This window comes from Suncus etruscus, chromosome 12 (assembly GCF_024139225.1).
Source record: "Suncus etruscus isolate mSunEtr1 chromosome 12, mSunEtr1.pri.cur, whole genome shotgun sequence".
In the NCBI taxonomy this organism is placed as follows: Eukaryota; Metazoa; Chordata; class Mammalia; order Eulipotyphla; family Soricidae; genus Suncus; species Suncus etruscus.
Genome location: NC_064859.1, coordinates 5091216 through 5113441, shown reverse-complemented (window position 1 = coordinate 5113441; position 22226 = coordinate 5091216). Strand labels below are relative to the sequence as shown.

The 22226-nt window shown below is 36.8% G+C and overlaps 1 protein-coding gene across 1 annotated transcript in view; it reads right to left on the bottom strand.

Annotated features, from left to right (window-relative positions):
* MOXD1 (monooxygenase DBH like 1) overlaps positions 1–22226 on the bottom strand; it is a 193123-nt gene that overhangs the window by 101032 nt on the left and 69865 nt on the right. The gene's annotated exons all lie outside the window — the stretch shown is intronic.

Below are 22226 nucleotides of genomic sequence, written 5' to 3'. Positions count from 1 at the left end.
TGGCCTGGGATGGCAGAGAAAAATCCCTCCATCCATTCTTCTCTATCCAGGACCATCATTAATTATTTAATGCTACAATGAAATATACATCCCTGATTGTGTTTGGTGGAAGAGATTAAGATGTGAGGTTCCTATTCCTTCCCTTACATAAACCTGGCTGACCCCAAAGGACAAATAAACAATGATGGCACTGGAACCCAGAAGGAGGCTGAAGGAAGGGAGAAAAGCCATATAAATTTTTTAAAAAAGAAAATATATGATGACTTCAATAAATAATGAAAAATATATTTAAGGCTTTCATTAGTGATAAATATCTCAAAACTCACAATGCAAGAGTAAGAATACAACCTTCTAATGGTCATTTATAAAAGTCCTACTGTTAACATCATATCTAAGGATGAAAGAATAAATCCCCCTAATGCACCTGCAAGTTTAGGAAGTTAGCCCTGGGAACAAGAAAGAATATCTTCACTCCCCTTTTCTAACAGGCCCCCTGTTGATTATCAGTTCATGGCTCACGTTTGCCTCTGTTATTGAAATTCACTAAGTATAGACATCAAAGCCCAAAAATATTCATGTTAAACTGTCTGCATAAATCATCCTTTGAGAATCTCATTTACTCCAGTAGTTTCAAAATATCACCTTTATTATCATATGTCCAACATATTGGTTACTGTCATTTGAAGCTGTTTTTTAATTTCAATTGGTAGTCTATCTAAAATTGTGTTCACTTTCTACCTAAATAAGTTTTCTTAATTTTCTTTAACCCTCCAAGCTACAAAACTTTAAAGCCAGTCTTCCTTAATTTCTTCTATAACTCTAAATCACCACAGATACACATATTATAATTATCTCCACCCCTTAAAGGAAAAATTACCAATTACTTCTACTCTGTCTCAGTTCTAATACTAACATGCATTTTTCTGTCAGGTTCTTCTTCGATCACTTTCAACTTGTCAATACATTTTATTCAATGATAAATATCACAAAATTCTGCAATTTGAATTTCTCTAAAATTTAGTCAAATTTCACCTGATTTTCCAGGTTAATTTTATCACATGATTTTTGTTATTTATTATTCCATCCAATACTCTGCCTTTTTTAAGTTGTTTGCTTGCATTAATTCTCTTCATCCCATTGAGATATCTTCTCCACAAACTCCTCCAATTCAAATAATTTCTTTCTGACTTCTAATTTTGTCTTTAATAAATTGACCTTGGTCATTTCAGATTGAAATGCTCATTTCCTTTCTGAATCCTTAGTCCTTTATTCACATTCTGATTTAGTAGGCAATATAGTAGTCTAGGCATAGCAATATGATACTAGCCTAAAAAATTACTTAATCTTTACCCAGTTACAACTCATTATTATAATTTATTATACTTATATTATTATATTATATTACTCATTATTTGCCTTATAAGTCAAGGAAAAAAAGCACAATAGATAATTTCCTACTTGCATTCATTTACATTTTATATGGTTAAAATCTGATGTGGAATGTGTTTAACCAGGTGCTAAAATGGGCTTGGATTTGCATGATCTGCAAAGTAGACACATCTGGCATTAAAATCTGGGAACACTATATAATCTTGTAGCCCCTAAATGGACATGAATCTTACAAAACTGACATTAGCGGTAAGAGAAAAGAATTTATGCATAACACAACTCTTTAAAATCCTCCTCTATTAGGGGATTAATCAACTGTTCTGAAGAAAATTTATTTTAAATTAATATTTAGTTTGTTAAAACCATATTTTTAGCACTATTTTTTCACAAAATCTAAAAGAAGATAGTTTTGAAAACTAAAGATGAGTCACAATCTAATATTCACAACTCTTGTGATACAGAAATACTTTTAGCTCGGTTTGACAAAAAATATTCCCCAATTAGACTGTTTATTTATTCTGTATTTAGAAAATGCATGACCCATACTAAAACAATGTCTTAATCATGTCAATATTATACTATTATAAAAAAGTGACATATTGGCAACTTCTAAAAGTAAATTAAATGAAGCGCGAGGAGAGAAAAAAGTTAAAAAAAAGTATAAGTTCAAGAGTTTCCTATTTTTCAACCATTCTTGCTGGTTAAAAAAAAAGAAAGAAGTGAGGAAAGAAGATACAGTCAGTTAAATTCTGACAAAGGAGCTGAGAACATAAAATAAAGATATAGCTTCTTCAATAAATGATTTTGAGAAAGTTGAATAAACACATGCAATAAATTAAAGCTGGACCCATATCTCACACTTTACACAAATATCAACTCAAAGTGAAATCAAATAAAGTATGAATCTATAGAGTACACTGAGGAAAACATAGAAGAATGCTCCAAAATCTAGACTCCAAAGGACTCTGATAGGATACATTGCCAATGGCAGAGGGTATTGAATCAAAATTAAACAAGTAGAATTTTATAAAACTAAAGTGTTTATGTATAACAAAAGAAATATTGGCTAAACCTGAAAGACAAAGCTTAATGAGTAAGAGAAAACATTTACACTCAACACATCAAATAAATGATTGGCATCCAAGATATTCAAATTACTCACAAAGATTAACCTAAAAAATGTCTAAAAATTCCATCAAAATGTAGGGAGAGTCAGAGAGCCTAAAAAATGTCTAAAAATCCCATCAAAATATAGGGAGAGTCAGAGAGCCATACCACGCAGTGACCTGCCAAAACAGACAAACACTCACACAGAATCCTATGATTTTAACAATAATATATCAAACACATATTTTATTTTGCCATTTTGAGTGAAGGTCAAAATCCTGCAGTGATGGTGAGGGTGCGCTGCATCCTCCACACTAAGAACTAAGGGCAAGATGTGACGCAACATGTGCCACACGGGCTGTTTCCCTCAGTTGTTTCCGAGGGCTGGGAGACGGGACTACGCGCTCACTGCGAGATCTCTCCTCAGAGGTTCCTCCTCAGAAGCAGCAGAACAAATACAAACTTGGCAAAGAGCCACAGTATACAAAATCATGATAAGAGGCTAAGAGCCTCATTCATTTTGGCTGGAGTCGCATGCAGCTGGAGAGCCGCATGTTCCCACCCCTGGATTAGAAAATACTAAAAGGCAAGTACAATTGGAGGCCTCATTCTTCGGTGCCTTTCTTGTTTTTTGGGGGAGGGGGTCACACCCAGTGGCCTTCAGGGGTTACTCTTGGCTCTATATTCATAAATCGCTCCTGGCAGGCTCAGAGGACTATAAGGAATGCCGGGATTCGAACCACCATCCTTCTGCATGCTATCTCCCGGCCCTTTCAGTGCCTTTCTAATTCCATTGAACCTTTTGTCTCTCGACTTAAATTTACCAGCGACCATACCAAACAGGAGAGATTTCTGAGCTCAGAGCCAGAAGTAATCCCTGAGCACCAGGTATGGCCCAAAAGCCCTTCTCAAAAAAGTTTTGAAAGTAATGTAAAGTAATTGCTAACTTTCATAAATAGCTTTATGTGGGTTTCAATCAAATCCTCAGTTTCCATGTCAATTGTAACTAAAGTGTGGCTTTTTTTAACTCAAGTTGTTATGTGAGTCATGTTTTAGCTTGTTTGTACTTTTCAAAAATAAAGAATATCTGAGTTGATGATTAGATTCCAGCAATAAAGTTAATCAACAGTAATTCATAAAACTACTACTAAGAGGTGCTTTCACATTTCTTCATAGTATTTTTTCTTTAAATACTTTATGCTTTAAAAATATTAAATCTATCATAGAAATATTTAAATGCTGTGTCAGCCAGCATATTGGCATTTTCATTCAACATGATTAGCATAGAGTGCTGACACTTTCAGACTAAGATAACAGACATCAAGAAAGCTAGCTTTGCTAAACTACAAGATTGCTATGATCACCCCAACCCATGTTCAGAAACATTTTACACAGATGTTAAATTGCTTCTCTCTCATTGTCAGCGCACTTATCCCTTATTGAATAAGATCTTTTCAACAGAGAAGAACGTTGACTGGTACTCCATTACACAGAATGAGTGAAAACACTTATGAGTGTAATAAAAGATATGAATAGACATGGTTCTATCTAGAGAATAAAATGTAAGCACAGCTGCAGAAGGAACCTTGAGAAAAAGTTTTACCATCTGTCATCATTTTCTTCAACAGGTGCTTGTAATTTTTCATCTTTTACTAAGTCTCAAAAGCCTGGCCACTTCGAACATTTTTGTTGGAATACCAATTTCTGCAATAAGTGTTATGATGGTTTACTAATACTTATGGTAAAATAATAGATTATAGGCCATACAAGAATTAAGATATATATGCATAAACAAGCTATATGAACATAATATCCAGATTTAGTATATCATAATTTAATAACTATTTATTTACTGATTCTTAAATATCTGAGCAGAATATCAAAACAGAAAGAGCTTGCCTTCTAAAAATTGCTTCTTCCCTTTCCCTCTCTTTTCTTCCTTCTTCCATTCTTCTTTCCCTTCCTTCCTCCCTTTTCCTCCCTCCCCTCTTTCATCTCTTCCTTCTTATATTCTTACTTCCCTTTCTTCAGGTAAAACTGACCATCTTTACGTTTTATAAAGAAATTGTTAGTGGAATGGCAAGATATTAATAATGCACCTGGTGTTCCAATGAGAGATCCACCTTGCCAATGTGTCTGATCTGAAAGTATCACCTTCTGAAAATACACATCAACTTTATTTTTCTTTTGGTGGTTCTCAGGAATAACTCCTGGAAGTGATTAGGAAATCTACCATTTGCATTGCCAGGGAGCAAACCAAAGTCACTGCATGCTGTTTTCTCCCACAATCATCTCAATGGAGTTGTCATGTAAAATAGTTGAATACATTAAATACATTATTGTAATTACAGAACTACTAAAAGAACTATGATAAGAATTTTAGATCTTACCACTGAAATCTTTTTACTTTGTCTTACATCTTAAATTTTTAAATGATGACTTCCTGAACTGTCCATAATTAGGTTATGCAAGAAAATAATTTTAAGAAACTCTCCTTTCAGACTCCCTCCTTTTCTCCCTCTATTCTTGCCTTTCCCTCCCTTTCTTCCTTCTTCCATTCTTCCTTTTCTTCATTCCTTCCTTCCTCTTTCCTCCCTCCCCTTTCATCTCTTTTTATAGTCTTATTTTCCTTTCTTCCTCCTTTTCTTCTTTCCTCCTCTCTTTCTTCCCCTCCTACCTCCCTACCACCTTTCCTCCATTTGCTTCTTCTCTGCCTTCCCCCTCCTCTTTTTTCCTTCTCTATCCAGTCTCTCCCTCCTCCTTTCCTCCTTCCATTCATTTTCCTCCTTTTATATTTTATTTCTTTCTTTTCTCATTTCAATCCATCCTTCCTGCAATCTCCCAAAATATATTTTATTGACTACTATTCATTATTCATAACTTGAAGGGCTGAGAGGACATGATCGCACAGAAAATTGAAAAAAAATCTCTGCTATAGTATTATATAATTTACTCAATATAAAGGGAAAAATGTTTTTTACTTAAATAATATAACCAAATTTTTAAGATAATAATTACTTATTTAAACATAAAATACATGTTATGGGAAGAAATAAAAAGCCGTCAGGTTAAGTGACTTCAAGAAAAGTTTCCATTTATTTTAATAACTATTTATGAGAAATAAACTCAGGTAGAAGCAGTCCATAAAAGAATAAGAATATCAGAAGAGAAAACAGCTATTGCAAAGTACCTGGTAGGGACAACTACATTTATTTAGTCTGATAAAATAAATTGGAGTCAAAGTAGCTGAACATTAGTGTTCAAGGAAATCTGAGTAATTGAAGTCAACAGGCTCAGTTGAGGCTCCATATGTGGTAATAAATTACTATAAACAAGTCACATTTAACACTAAGCTTATACAAATGCCATGTGAGTTTTACATTAAAAAATGACATTCTGTTTGACATGAAAAATATACATGAGAGAGACTAGGAGAAAGACTAGTCTATCATGCAGAAATGAAAAGAAAAAGAGTAGTGATCAGAAGACATTTCAGTGGGGCCAGAGAGATAGCATGGAGGTAAGGTGTTTGCCTTGCATGCAGAAGGATGGTGGTTCGAATCCTGGCATCCCATTTGGTCCTCTGTGCCTGCCAGGGGCAATTTCTAAGCATAGAGCCAGGAGTAACCCCTGAGAGCTGCAGGGTGAGACCCAAAAAACAAATAACAAAAAAAAAAGACATTTCATAATTTGAATATGATGATAGGAAATCAAGTTTATAAGAAGAGATAGGTTTTATATTTAGATTTAGTTTAGTAAAAATGGATTTTTCAAAATTAAATGAAGAATAAACAAGAATGACTCCTAATTTCTGACAGGAGTTAGGAGGAGGTGATAGTTACTGAGATTTGGAAAGGTGGGAGAAGAAGCAAGTTGATAGTAAAAAAGATATTTGGGAGACTCTGCTGGGCCCCTTAAGCTCGGCAGACATTTTGAGGCTTCCGTGGACTTGTTTCAACCTGGGAACTTTGATCTTCTCTGGCATTCATCCCCTGATGGCTTGCCTCAGCTGAGGTGAGTGTTTCTGGGCCAGAGTTGCAGATAAAGCTGACTCTGCAGGCCCCCTTAAGCCCACCTATAAGGGGTAGAAGCAGAGGAGTGAGGCCGCTCTGCTTCGCGGCCGCGCACTCCACCTAGCCAATGAATACCACCACAACACGTAGAAAAACCCACAGGATAAGCGTGACAATGGGAAAACTATGCAGACAAATTTCAGCCATAGAGAATGAAGATGGAAACTCTGATGACCCAACAATGGCCAACCACCTAAGCAGTCTTTCAGAAATGGAGTTTAGAGAAGAAATATGGAGGTTGCTCACAAAACTCAAAGAAAGTATAAATTAGAACACTAATAAAAATCAAGAGAATATGAAGATAGAAATCAGAAAACTCCAAACTGAAATATCAGGTCAAATAACAGGTCTGAAAAACACAGTAGACAAATTGAAGTACATAATGGATGAGCTTAAAAGCAGCTGAGGATAGAATTAGTGCACTGGAAGATGAGATGCATAACAACTTTACACAGCAGAAGAGATTGGAAAAAAGCCTTAAATCAAAGGATCAGACAATGGAAAAGTTACTCAAAGAATATGAGCAGGTGAAAATAGAAGTCTTTGATAAGCTCAACAGAAACAACTTTAGAATCATTGGAGTCCCAGAGACCCAAGAAGAAAATCTCCAGGAAGAATCAACAGTCAAGAACATCATCACAGAGAAACTACCAGAGCTAAAGAAAACATATGGCCAAATCCTGCATGCCCGAAGAGTACCAACTAAAAAAGAACCCAGGAAAAACACCCCAAGACACATCCTAGTCACAATGATGAATCCCACAGATAGAGATAGAATACTGCAAGCAACAAGATCAAAAAAGGGAAATTACATTTCAGGGAGCATCCTTGAAATCTACAGCAGACCTGTCACCAGAAACACTCAAGGCTAGAAGGCAGTGGTGGGATATAGTGACAAAACTCAATGAAATAAATGCTTCGCCAAGAATACTGCACCCAGCAAAACTCACTTTCAGGTTTGAAGAAAGTATACATGGCTTCAGAGATAAACAACAGCTCAAAAACTTTACAGACTCAAAACCAGCATTAAAAGAAAAACTGAAAGATCTATTCTAAAGACAAGAAATAACAAAAAACACGCCAAACTTCTACACAAAGATGGCAATAAATACCATGACAATTTTTTCTCTCAATGTCAATGGACTAAATGCACCCGTAAGAGGCACAGAGTGGCGAAATGGATCAAAAAACTAAGGCAACCTTCTGCTGCCTACAAGAAAGATACCTGAATAGTCATATCAAACATAGACTCAAAATCAAAGGCTAGAGGAAAATCATCCAAGCAAACAACACCCTTAAAAAAGCGGGGGTGGCCATACTAATATCAGATGACACAAACTTTTTACTCAGAAAAGTTGTAAGGGACAAAGATGTATATTATGTACTAATCAAGGGATTTGTACAGCAGGAAGAAATCACTCTCCTAAAAATATACGCACCCAATGAGGGACCAGCAAAGTATTTAATACAATTGTTGACAAATCTGAAGAAGGATATCAATAATAACACAATAATTGTGGGAGACCTCAACACAGGCTTGTCAACACTTAATAGGTCAACCAAATGGAAACCCAACAAAAATATACTAGACCTGAAAAGAGAAATGGAAGAAAGAGGCATAGTAGATATATATAGGACACTCCATCCTCAGAAACCTGGATACACATTCTTTTCCAATGTACATAGGTCATTTTCCAGGATAGACCACGTGCTGGAACATAAAACATACCTCCATAAAATCAAAAAGATAGAAATTTTGCAGGCTACCTTTGCTGACTGCAAGGCTCTGAAGTTAGATGCGGACTACAAAGGGACACAGAAGAAAAAACTTAACACCTAGAAATTAAACAGCCTACTACTGAACAACCAGTGGGTCCGAGATGAAATCAAAGAAGAAATAAAAAATTTCCTGGAAACAAACGACAATGAAAACACAAACTATCAGAACCTATGGGATACAGCAAAAGCGGTACTGAGAAGAAAATGTATAGCTTTGCAAGCACACATCAGGAAGGAAGAAGGAGCATACATGAATAGCTTAATGACGCAGCTTATAGAATTAGAAAATGATCAACAAAAGAAACTAAAAATAGGGAGACAGAAGGAAATAACAAAGCTGAGAGCAGAAATCAATGATATGGAAACCCAAATAACCATTCCGAAAGATCAACAAAAACAGAAGTTGGTTCTTTGAAAAAATAAACAAGATTGATAGACCATTGGCAAAACTCACAAAGCAAAAGACAAAGAGAAACTTGTTAACGCGTATTAGAAATGAAAAGGGGGAGATCACTACAGATACTGCAGAGATTCAAAGGGTATTCAGAGAATACTTTGAGAAGCTCTATGCCACTAAATATGAGAACCTGGACAAAATGGATAAATTTTTGAACTCATATAACCTTCCATGGTTGAATAGAAGATATAGCATATCTAAACACCCACATTGCTATTGAGGAAATTAAAACTATAATCAAAAATTTGCCCAAAAACAAAAGCCCAGGCCCTGATGGATTCACAAATGAATTCTTTTAAACCTTTCAAGAGGAACTACTACCAATCCTGGCCAAGCTCTTTTATGAAATCAAAAAAACAGGAACACTTCCAAATAGCTTTTATGAAGCCAACATCACCTTAATACCAAAACCAGATAGAGATAATGCCAAAAAAAATTACAGACCAATATCCATGATGAACACAGATGCAAAGATCCTCAACAAAATCCTGGAGAACAGGATCCAGACCAAGAAGATCATTCACTGTGATCAAGTAGGTTTCATCCCAGAAATGCAAGGATGGTTTAACATCCGTAAATCTATCAACATAATACACAACATCAACAACAAGAAAAATAAAAATCACATGGTCATATCAATAGATGCAGAAAAAGCATTTGATAAGGTTCAACACCCATTCTTGATGAAAACTCTCAGCAAGATAGGAATAAAAGGAACCTTTCTCAATATAGTAAAGCCATCTACCAGAAGCCAGTGGCAAATATTATCCTCAATGGAGATAAACTAAAATCCTTCCCTCTAAATTCTGGTACAAGAAAAGGCTGTGCTCTCTCACCACTCCTATTCAACATAGTATTGGAATTACTGGCTATAGCGATTAGGCAAGAAAAAGATATCAAGGGAATCCAGATAGGAAAGGAAGAAGTCAAGCTCTCACTCTTTGCATATGACATGATAAAAATCACATGGTCATATCAATAGATGCAGAAAAAGCATTTGATAAGGTTCAACACCCATTCTTGATGAAAACTCTCAGCAAGATAGGAATAAAAGGAACCTTTCTCAATATAGTAAAGCCATCTACCAGAAGCCAGTGGCAAATATTATCCTCAATGGAGATAAACTAAAATCCTTCCCTCTAAATTCTGGTACAAGAAAAGGCTGTGCTCTCTCACCACTCCTATTCAACATAGTATTGGAATTACTGGCTATAGCGATTAGGCAAGAAAAAGATATCAAGGAAATCCAGATAGGAAAGAAAGAAGTCAAGCTCTCACTGTTTGCATATGACATGATACTCTACTTAGAAAACCCTAAAGACTCTACTTCTAGAAATAATAGATTCATATAGCAAAGTGGCAGGCTACAAAATTAACACACAAAAATCAATGGCCTTTTTATACACTAATAATGATAGGGAAAAAATGGACATTAAGAGAACAATCCCATTCACATTAGTGCCACACAAACTCAAATATCTTGGAGTCAACCTGTCTAAAGATGTGAAGGATCTATACAAAGAAAATTATAAAACACTTCTCCAAGAAATAAGAGAGGACACGCGGAAATGGAAACACATACCTTCCTCGTGGATTGGCAGGATCAAAATAATTAACATGTCAATACTTCCAAAAGCATTGTACAGATTTAATATGATTCCTCTAAAGATACCCATGACATTCTTCAAAGAAGTGGATCAAACACTTCTGAAATTCATTTGGAATAATAAACAACCTCAAATAGCTAAAGCACTCCTTGGGGAAAGGAATATGGGAGGCATTACTTTCCCCAATTTTAAGCTGTATTACAAAGCAATAGTTATAAAAACAGCATGGTATTGGAATAAAGACAGACCCTCAGATCAGTGGAATAGGCTTGAGTACTCAGAGAAGGTTCCTCAGACATATAACCACCTAGTTTTTTATAAAGAAGCAAGAAATCTAAATGGAGCAAGGAAAGCCTATTCAACAAGTGGTGTTGGCACAACTAGTTAGCCACTTGCAAAAAAGCGAACTCAGACCCCCATCTAACACCATGTACAAAGGTAAAATCCAAATGAATTAAAGACCTTGATATCATACCTGAAACTATAAGGTATATACAACAACATGTAGGTGAAACACTCCAGGATATTGAGATTAAAGGCATCTTTAAGGAGGAGACAGCACTTTCCAAACAAGTGGAAGCAGAGATAAACAGATGGGACTATATTAAGCTGAGAAGCTTCTGCATCTCAAAGGAAATAGTGCCCAGAATACAAAGGCTACCCACTGAGTGGGAGAAATTATTCACCCAATACTCATCATATAAAGAACTAATATCCAAAATTTACAAGGTACTGACAGAACTATACAAGAAAAAAACAACTAACCCCATCAAAAAAATGGGGAGAAGAAATGAACAGACATTTTGAAAAAGAAGAAAGGCAAATGGCCAAAAGGCACATGAAAAGATGCTCAACATCACTAATCGTCAGGGAGATGCAAATCAAAACTACTATGAGGTACCACCTCATGCCACTTAGATTGGCACACATCACAATAAAGGAAAACAAGCAGTGCTGGCGGGGATGTGGAGAGAAAGGAACTCTTTTTCACAGCTGGTGGGAATGCTGTCTAATACAACCTTTATGGAAAGCGATATGGAGTTTCCTTCACAAACTGGAAATTGAGCTTCCATATGATCCAGCTATACCACTCCTAGGAATATACTCAAGGAACACAAAAATACAATACAAAAATCCCTTCCTTACACCTATATTTATTGCAGTGCTATTTACAATAGCCAGACTCTGGAAACAACCAAGATGCCCTTCAACAGATGAGAGGCCAAAGAAACTGTGGTACATATACACAATGGAATACTATGCAGCCATCAAGAGAGATGAAGTCATGAAATTTTCCTATACATGAATGTATATGGAATCTATTATGCTGAGTGAAGTAATTCAGAGGGAGAAAGATGCAGAATGGTTTCACTCATCTATGGGCTTTAAGAAAAATGAAAGACATTTTTAACAGTATCTCAGAGACGAGAGAGATGAGGGCTGGTAGGTGACATGACATGAAGCTTATCACGTAGAGTGATGAGTGCAGTTGGAGAGATGACTACACTGAAAACTATCATATCAATGTGAATGAATGAATGAATGAGGGAAGTAGAAAGCCTGTCTTGAGTACTGGCGTGGGGGTTGGGGAGGAGGGAGATCTGGGAAATTGGTTGTGGGAATGTTGCACGGGTGAAGGAGGGTGTTCTTTTCATGACTGTAATCATACAACTATAATCATATTTGTAATCACGGTGTTTAAATAAAGATAATTATAAAAATAAGATATTTGGGATGCTTAGATATTCATTTGTGGTGGGCAGATCAAGGGCTAAGAATGTGTAGATAGATCTTCCTAGATCAAAATACACCAAAAAAGCTTCAGAAGCTCTTATATATCCTCATATAAATCCCTAGTTTCAGGTCTCATTTTTATAAAGAAAAATGTTGCTGAAAGTGAAGGATTTTGCCAAGGGCCACATAATGAATAAATAATAAGCACAACTGGGATTCACATCTGGACTAAAACTTCCTACTTTAAGTGCACAGTAGTTATTTCTTGAGGACTTAGTGACAAGCACATGGAATTGTTCCTGGTCCCCTAGGAAATGTGGCAACACTCAGTCACTGACTGGTAAATGGCTTGTCCATTTACCCTAATAAAATGCTAATTTATCACTACTCTTATTAATTTTCTTTCTTCTCCCTTCTGCAAGGCTTGCCTTAGGGCATTTAACTACGCATTAGTAACCTTAGAGAATGGAGGGAAAAAATGAAAAGAATATGTATTTTATCAAACAAATTATCAAGTGAAAAAATACAGTGTGAATACATTCTATTATAGTTATTTCTAAAAGTTTAGGTTAAATTTTTGTCTTGGCTTAAATACAGATTGAGAATTTTCAGAATATCTGATAGTTTCATTTATTTATTATTTTAGTCCCTATGACCAGATATAACTTAAAAATATTAAACTATTGCCTGGGTAGATACTTTTGTTCAAAATACTGCAACAAGTACCAAATGACTAATTAAAAGTCCTGAGGAGGAGAGAGTTTTTGGTGCAGCATTTTTTTAAATATAGTTTTTATTTTGATCGTAGTGGTTTACATATTGTTGACAATAATATTATGGGTACATATTTACATAAAATCAGGGGGGTTCCCATCACATATTTGTCCTCCCTACCCCTCTGTGTTTGTCCTACCTCCCATATCCTCCTCCCTCACCCCGGGACTGCGAGAATATGTGGTCCCCTTTGTACCTAGCTTACTACTTAGAAGTCTTGATCTTGGTGCCTCCTTTATTTCCCCCTCTAACTGGTAGGAAGGACTACATAGTTCAAGTTATGTGGTTTTATTTGAAGAAGAGAAAAGTAGTAAACTGGGGTAAAAGTCTAATATGCTGAAAATGGGCGGAATCCTTCTAGAGGCTCTCATCGGTTTGAGAGATGAAGGAGAAAAATAAGGTGAAACACCCCAACAGTACAGAAAGAATTGTCAAATATCCAGTGAGCACTCCAGTGATAATGGTAGGCACCACGAAAAAAGCCATGGTCTTGAGTTAAAAAACATGGCGGAGTACCTAAAGAAAGAAAAGAAAAGAAGAAAAAAATATATATATATAAATATAAATGGGGACAACAACTTCAATAACCACACCAAAACAAAGAAATCGACAAAAAGTAGATAGGTAAATAAAATAATAATAATAATAATAAATGAAGAAAAAAATAATATATAAAAGATGAAAAATGTTTTGTGCTTTTTGCCTTTTTTTTTCCTTCCTGCACTGGCACAGTAAATATTGGGGTCATTCGAAAAAGAATTCACTTGGCCTAAGCGCTATGGGGTTTCTCCACCCTTGGGTTATATTGTCAAGGGATTAACTATAGGCTCCATTCAGGTTCATTTACTCTACCGGTGGTGCTTTCATGGTGTTTGGAAAACTTCTGCTCCATCCTGGGTGATGAGATAAGACCTCTGTATCTAGAGATCTCAGTATCTGCACAGGTCCAGGAGTGGAACTAATGATGAAGTCTTTCTTTGTGGTTCTAGAAGTTCTGTTCCCTTAGTGTCACTTTAATTCATCTTCTGTGTTTGGTGGTCCTGGTCTTTGCACTGATCCTGGGATGGAACCAAGGATAGCGTCTTTCATTGTGTTTCCAGAAGCCCCATTCCTTTGGGATTGTCTCTGCCTGACACTTGGAACTGGGGATCATGGTTGTTGTGCGGGTTGTATTTCAAACCCTAGACTAGGGCTTTTTTATTGGTCTCAAGATATATTCAGTCCAGTCTTGATTCTAGCAGCTAGTCATCTGTAAATTGCGGTCTTGGCTTTTGGACTGACCAAAGGGTGACAAGTCTTCTGATTTTGTCTTATCGTTAGCTGGTGAGGTAGGATAACCTGTTCTTAGGTCAAGTTGTTCCCATTTTCTTTGTTGTCAGGATATCATATTAGAGTTGGGTGCAGCATTTTTTTAAAAAACACTTCTACTTCAATTTAATTGCTGCTCTGCTTTCTACATGTAAATTCAAGAGAATATTTATAATTTTAACAACTTCTTTAAGCTCATCTCAGAAATATTTCCATTTCAGAAAAACCTGCTTTATTTTCTACTTTTATCAAGCAATCTTAAACATCCAAGCATATGCTAGCTCTGCCTCAAACTTCAAATAGTCACTATGAACCTCCAGCAAAACCTGGCTTCCTCTCTGGAATTTTCCAAGCTTCTGTAGGTTGACCATAAAGAAATCACATGATTACTATCAAAGAGCCTGACCACATCAAGCTTAACTTGTCTGCACATAGATTAACCATGAGACTCGAAAAATACACTAATAGCTGTGTCCACATCCTAAAAATTGCAATTTAAATGCAATAAGCTAGGAAAGGAGTTGTCCAGTTTGGGGATTTTAGTAAGATTTCCCTTCTAAGTGATTGTAACATACAGAAAAAAATTCAGAACTTCAGACATGGGAAGTAGCAGTCCCAGTTTTCAGTTCTGTGTTAGGTTGGCCTACTCATCACTGGACTATAACATAACATTTACCCATTGTTATTTCATCCAAAAGGTATGTGGAGGTTCCAATGTCCCCACAGTGTTATCTACCATGAATTTCCTGTATAAGTGTCAGACTTTTGTTGGGAGAAATTTCAGCTTTAGTTTAATAACTGCCTGAACAATAAAACATAGCCCTCATAGTAGATCTAGCTTTGCACAGTCCTTTAGAAACTTTCTAATATTATTGATGCTGAGAAAAAAAACACTGAGCATAATAAATGAAGGGGGACAAGGGGAAGGTAGCACAACAGTAGGGCGTTTGCCTTGCACACAGCTAATAAAGTACTGATGGTAGTTCAAATCCCGGCATCCTCTGTGCCTGCCAGGAGCAATTTCTGAGGACAGAGCCAGGAGTAACTCCTGAGCGCCACCGTGTGTGGCCCAAAAATACAAAAATAAATAAATTAATCAAATAAAAGGAAAAAGAAAAACAAACTCACACTTACACTTATATTAAGAAAGAACCATCTATAAAATTATCAAGTCTTTAGATCAAAGCTCGAAAACTGGGCTCGGAGAGATAGCACAGCGGCGTTTGCCTTGCAAGCAGCCAATCCAGGACCAAAGGTGGATGGTTAGAATCCCGGTGTCCCATATGGTCCCCCGTACCTGCCGGGAGCTATTTCTGAGCAGACAGCCAGGAGTAACCCCTGAGTGTCACTGGGTGTGGCCCAAAAACCAAAAAAAAAAAAAAAAAGCTCAAAAACTCTAGTTGAGCTTAATAAACATCTGTAAAACAATGCCTGAGAATTAGAAATGAGAGTTTATGTGGCTCAGACATGTTTGAAAAAAACATTAATTATATTTCCTCTGTGTAGGCAGTTTCTCATATCCCACGTCTACTGAACTCTTTGATGCCCATGCCAGGTAATCTTCTTCATACTACATCATATTTTAAATTGTAAACTCTATAGTTAGTTTCAAAAGACCACCTTAAAACATTAGAGTACTGGCTTTCCTTCCCGGTTTGATTATAGCATCCTAATCAGAAATAGCCACCAGTTGTCCCTTCTCACATTACCCTATTTTATTATTTATATATATATAAGGATCTTCCCAGTATCCCTCCGTATCAAGTGGAGCAGTGTACAGTCTGGCATCAAACTCAGGGTCTGGCACAAGCTTGACCTTTAAACACAGAACTATATCTCTCCCCTCCACCGACCAAAATATAATCTGATTTTACCAATGAACAATACCACTGATCTCATCATACTCAATGATATATTCTCAGCATGGATAAATGGCCAATATATACTCAATAAATAACAGTTAAAGGAAATAAGGAATATTCAGATGTTATCTATTAGGAGAGTACTATTAAGTTACATGAAAATCACAGATGAGGGGCCGGAGAGATAGCATGGAGGTAAGGCGTTTGCCTTCCATGCAGAAGGATGGTGATTCAAATTCCGGCATCCCATATGGTCCCCGGTGCCTTCCAGGGTGATTTCTGAGCATAGAGCCAGGAGGAACCCCTGAGTGCTGCTGGGTGTGACCCAAAAAAAGAAAAAAGAAAAAAAGAATATCACAGATGATTCCCATGCTGTGTGATTTAGAGCTAATAGTCTTGGTTAGCTATTGTGAAAAGTACATGAGATAATACACCTTCAAAACTTGTTGCAATAATGATAACAATTTCATAGATGAAATATATCATAAAATTTCTATCTAGAACATGTATAAAAGAACAAAATTATAAAGAAATTATCTGTTTTAAATGCATTTTATTAGATATTATAAATGTTTCAAGTTACTGTAAATCTAAGATTCTATTATATAGGTTCTTTCACTATCCAAGAGGACGACTATTAGAACATATATTTTAGATAAGCTACCTCAATATGCCGGGGGGGGGGAGAAATGATGTAGGTTGCTGCTTGTATGGCCTCTGTGCAGTCACGAGTTGAGCCAGACTCAGCTTTCATCCCTGAAATTGAAGAGTTGGACAGTCTAGGAATTTTGAGGGTGATAAGTTTAAACTCTGAGCTCTTTATCTGGGGGTTTGGGCACACCTTGTGGTGTGGGGGTGAAAGGGTTACTTTTTTCTAAGGTTGTGGCTGGCAGTGCTCAAATCTGAGGCTCAGCACCCTAAATCCCTTGAGCAATCTCCCACACCAAACTCTAAGTGTCTGAGAGCTTTAAGTAATTACACAAAATGTCAACATGAAATGTATAAAAGTAAAATCTGCTTAAAGATTTTACCGAAATTTTTTACTACCTTAAAGAAATAAGAAAAATAATAGCAAATTAAATTTAATCCAAACATCATTTTTATAGCTCTTAATGTAAAATTCCAAGACAATAAATGAAAATTATCCCTGTGGAATTATTTTTGCAAGATTCTTGGTTTGACATCACTAACCCACATTACTCTTTTTAACTTCAGTATTGCACAATCCTAATCACAGACCAAAGTCGTGCATTGTGTGTGACAACCCCAAACTGTTTCAAAAGACATAAAATGGACACATATTTCTTTCGAATATTTTGTGTTTTTTCTCTGACAGCTGTAAGTCTTACTATATATTCTCTTATACAGTGACGATTCTAACCACTTTTTATCTTCTCTTTATGAGCTGTTCAACAAGGAATTTTGTTGAAAGAGTCCCCCAGTTTAATGCTTATGATTGAACCATGTCATGGGGATTGTTGGACTTGTTCTTATGGCCCCCATATGCGCCAATAACACCATGTGGCATTGCTCCTTTTTTGCATAGGCACATTAAAATGGGAAAATACTATACATATAAATAAGATCCTATCTAATAGAGATTGGAACACTCAAATCTTGTAGTGCAAAGGGGCCTTACACCCTGAACATTGACATAATGACCTGGCACAAGCCTCAGAAGAAAGGGCATTTTCCATTCACCCCTGAACCAGGAAAGCCATCCACAAAACATCCAGGTTTGTCTATAACATCACCTGGAAGCAATCTTCTACCACGGAAGACCCTACCACTGCTCAGACATCGACCTGCTCAAAAGAGACTTCCCTTAACACTGAGAAGACTTGACAACAACAACAACCTGCTTTCAGGACAGGGCTCTCTGCATTGCCCTTTAAAGGTGAGGTGAAACAAGAGGATGCTCCACATCCTGACTTCAATGTACGATATGCAGATTCCAGGATATTTAATACAGAAACATGATACCAACAACAGAGACTATGTGAAAAATAAAAGTGTGTTGGCACTACAGACAATGTCTTGGATTGGACGATCTAGCTTGCCTGGAGCCTAGAGTTGGTCTTATGCCAGGAAACTTCAGGGGTTGGGTCTCTTTATATTTAGGCCAAGGTTATTTTTTTCCATTCCCCTCATATTTTGGTGGGCCTATGCAAACAATAATTGCCACTCTAACACCATTTTTACTGTGCTCCTTTGACTCTAATCCTTAAAAAAAAACCACTTAAAATTTGAGGTTAACTTAAGCTAATATGCATGTACATGGAAATGTAAAAAATACTATGCCTCTAATGTTTAAGGGGTTACGTAAGTTTTATGACTTTAGATTGCCTTGTGTGCTGTTAAGAAATATAATGTGTTACAATCTGGGGACTTGAGGGACAAAGTAATTGTACATGGATTCTGTTTTTTTATCTTAATGTTCTTTGGCTGAAAGTTCAAAGTTAAGATATCAGCAAGGGGACTTCTTCTGAGAATTATGTTATGAGTGATTGTCCTTTCTCTGTAACTTTAACTTGTCCTCTTTCTTTGCATCTTTGTTCTCATAATTAAAAATAAAAAAAATTTAAAAAAAGATTCTTTGTTTGGGCAGCTAGTTTTTCAATGAGCAATTTTTTTCTTCGAAACAATTATATGCACAGGTTTATATGGGTTTTTTAACGCATGAAATACACTTTTTCAGAAACATGGTGAGGCATAGTAGCTCATATCCTTTGCCAACAACTTGTTTTTAATAGTGCTTTATTACAAATGATAAATTAATAAACCACAGTTCCCTTTCTTTGAAGTGGATTCTTGCTGTGCCTTGTAAGAATCCAGAAATGCACCATTGCTTGCCTGAAGGCTTGAACTGTTTGTAAATTCAGGTACATTGTTCCTTTGGTACTTGGTTCTGCCCACTTCCTCAGGGTGGCATTGTGAAATCATCTGCCCTTCCTGGGAGAACTACACAGCTTACCAGTTGCATCGTGTGTTCAAACATTACACTGGCACATATGCCTTTCTTACTAATGTACAAAGCCTAAAACTTGGGAGAGGTCCCTTCCTTAGCTGAAAACTGGGGGACATAGTCTGATTTATACATATCTCTTAATAAAGCCTCAGCTAAGCATGTCAGTGTTGCACGCTCTCTTCATCCTTCCTTTACAGCTTTCCCATTTGCTTTCCAAACATTTCTTTGTTGCCCTTAGTTGGGGTGCACTTTAAGGAAGCACATCATTAACCACAAAGAATGCGCCCTGTTTTCTGCCATTTCCAATCAGCTCCAAGCACTTCCTCAGCGAGCAGTTCAGCAGCAATTACCTTGTGCTGCCTAAGACTTACTTCTCCTCATAGAAAGGCTTCAGTTTTAGAGAAAGCCAGCAAGCAAGGATGTAACGAATGATGACATATGTTTCAGCCTCTATTCACTGGCGATTTATACCCCCAAAGGAAGAGTGAATCAATTTTTGTGCAAATTCAACAGGCACATCCAACAATGGTGCTCTCTTCTCTAACTCACACAAACTAGGCATTCATCAACGCGGATTACTTGCCTCAAATGGGGACTCACAGTTGCTAAGTGGCTCAGTGGGGGTGGGATTGCTCTGTGTCAAAAAGGGGCAAAGTACAAGGAAAAGGAATCCATCAGGGAAGTGAGACTTGAGTTCATTCACTGAGAAAATTGAGGGCTTTTCAAAAACCAAGACTAGAGGAAAGATACCTTCCCATCCAAGTATTGGCAATTTTGTGAAAGACCTCATAGCAACTGGTGACAACAGCCCAGAGGAACATTTTCCCAGGTGTAAACTGACAGTTTATCCCATAGATATTTTACTGGCAAGGGATTTTACTTTTCAGTAACACTGCTCTTCTATTTTTTTTTTTATTTCAATCATACCTGATTATATGTGACTTGCAAAAGTATCTCCAGAAAGGACAGAGTGGTACAAAATGGTCAGAGAAAGTTTCATCTCTGGCAATTGCCGGGGACCCCTTGTAACAACAAGCAGAGAACTTTGCTATAGGCGTAAGAATGGCTAACCAGGGTTGGGGAGATGGCTCAAAGGGCTGGCAGGAGCACTGGGTTCAGTATTGTAGTACATGGGTTCCCATGATTAAGAATTTTAATTTCTGGTACAGTTATTTACATGCTCTTATCACAAGATATTTGAAGAATTTCGAATTATTTCTAGCAAAACAAATTTAAATACAATCCCCCAAGTTGGATAACCTAGTTGGGACTGAAAATTTTTATTTCTCATTATTTTCAAAGTTTTTTCTCTTTAAATTAGTTTTTAAGGTTATCTTCTACTTAGCTGTGAGCATAGTTTTATTTTGCTTTGAATGTTCTAAAATAATTGAATAAGGAATGTTGATAACTAAGTAAATAACTATTCTTTTATATGAAAAATGAATATTATTTTCCTAGGAAACAAAATAGAGGATAAATTCCTACTTCTTGCTTATCATGTATACTATGATAGTGTCCCTCTCAAAGATTTATATCATATGGTATTTATTCATGAAATATTTCACTAAAAGTTTGATGATTCCAAACCAATCAAAACCCACTTAACATACTCTCATGCAATGTCTATGAAGAATCACCAGAAGCATGAAAATGTTGTCAGTGGTAGAACACTCTGACATGTTAAAACGGGATTCTATGACTAGTGTTTCATTTCCTTTAACATTACCAGGGCTTTCTAGAAATGACTCACTTGTGAAAAACACTATCAAGTCTTTTGTAACTAAGTCCTGTTTTATGATGATCTATAGTATGATTATGCCTTCCCCCCTTCAACGAAGCATACAAGAATAGTTAAGGAATATCTTACCTTTCCCATTGAAAAAAAAAGTCAAAGAATTATCCAAAATACATATTTAAATAAGGTGTTATCAATGTCACTTCATACAAGACTTAAATTAGTCAGCTGGTTAGGTCTTACTTGGGGCCTGATTTTTGGATTACAAATCTGGCATCTAATATTATGCAGCAGAAGAAAATTTATTTATCGGTAATTTCAAGAGTACTATAAACCTCATAAAACTTCATTTTATTGGAGTTTTTTATAACATGTATTTGGGGAGGATAGAATTAATTTATGGGCAAAAAAAGACAGCAGCTGGTTTTGAAGTTTTTATTCCTGTGATTTTCTTTGTTTCAAGCCAAAATTCATACCTCAGCACATAATTCTGGTCCAAATTTGATAGCATCTCAGTCAGAACTTTGTGAAACTCCAACTTAGAAGTCAAGAATGAAGTTACTTAGCACAGAACAATAGTACAGTTGGTAGGGCGCTTGCTTTACACAGGAACCTGGGTTCAATCCCTGGCGTTCCAAATGGTCCTCCAGCACTGCCAGGAGTGATTACTGAGTGTAGAATCAGGATTAAGCCCTAAGCATTTCTAGGTGTGGCCCCACAAGCAGCAACGAACAAAAAGAAATAAAATCTCTGAGAAACGGTCTGAATTCACGGGAAACATACATTTAGAATCACGCATGCCTTTTAGCACCAGCCAAATCTAAGAGTTTTCATCTGAATGTACTTTTGTCTGGATGAGCTTTGATATGTCGAAAATAGTATGCAATCATCATGATCTTTGATCACGGGGATGGTTTCCAAGTTGGTCAGAGTCAAATAAAGATATCCAGAAAACTTAACCGCCTGATCTCGCTGGTCCATGCCCAATGACTTCCCTTCCACATAATGACCTCTGTGAAGGAGTCCTATCTCTATTCCTTCAGGCCAAGTAGCAGCTGTCAAACGTCTCTGTTGGCTATCCAAGTAACAATCTTGGCACTTTAAGGGGACTGTGCCCCGGGACTGTAGCTTCGCAGAATCTAAATGTTGCTCCTAATCGGATTCTGATTCATTGAAGTCTTGGATGGGGCGGTTGAGCACAGTCTCGGGCGGGGTGGGGTGGAGTGGGGAGACGAATGTGCATGATGGGGGAAATTCCGAGATTTCTCCATGTACAGAGCAAGAGACCTCCCTCCCTGAGGCCGGACCCGTTGGTTCTCTAAGCAAGGTTCCCTGTCCTGTCTATCCCATTCAAGGATGCAGGGGAAGGGGAGGCAGGTAATTTGTGTGTGTGTGTGTGTGTGTGTGTGTGTGTGTGTGTGTGTGTGTGTGTG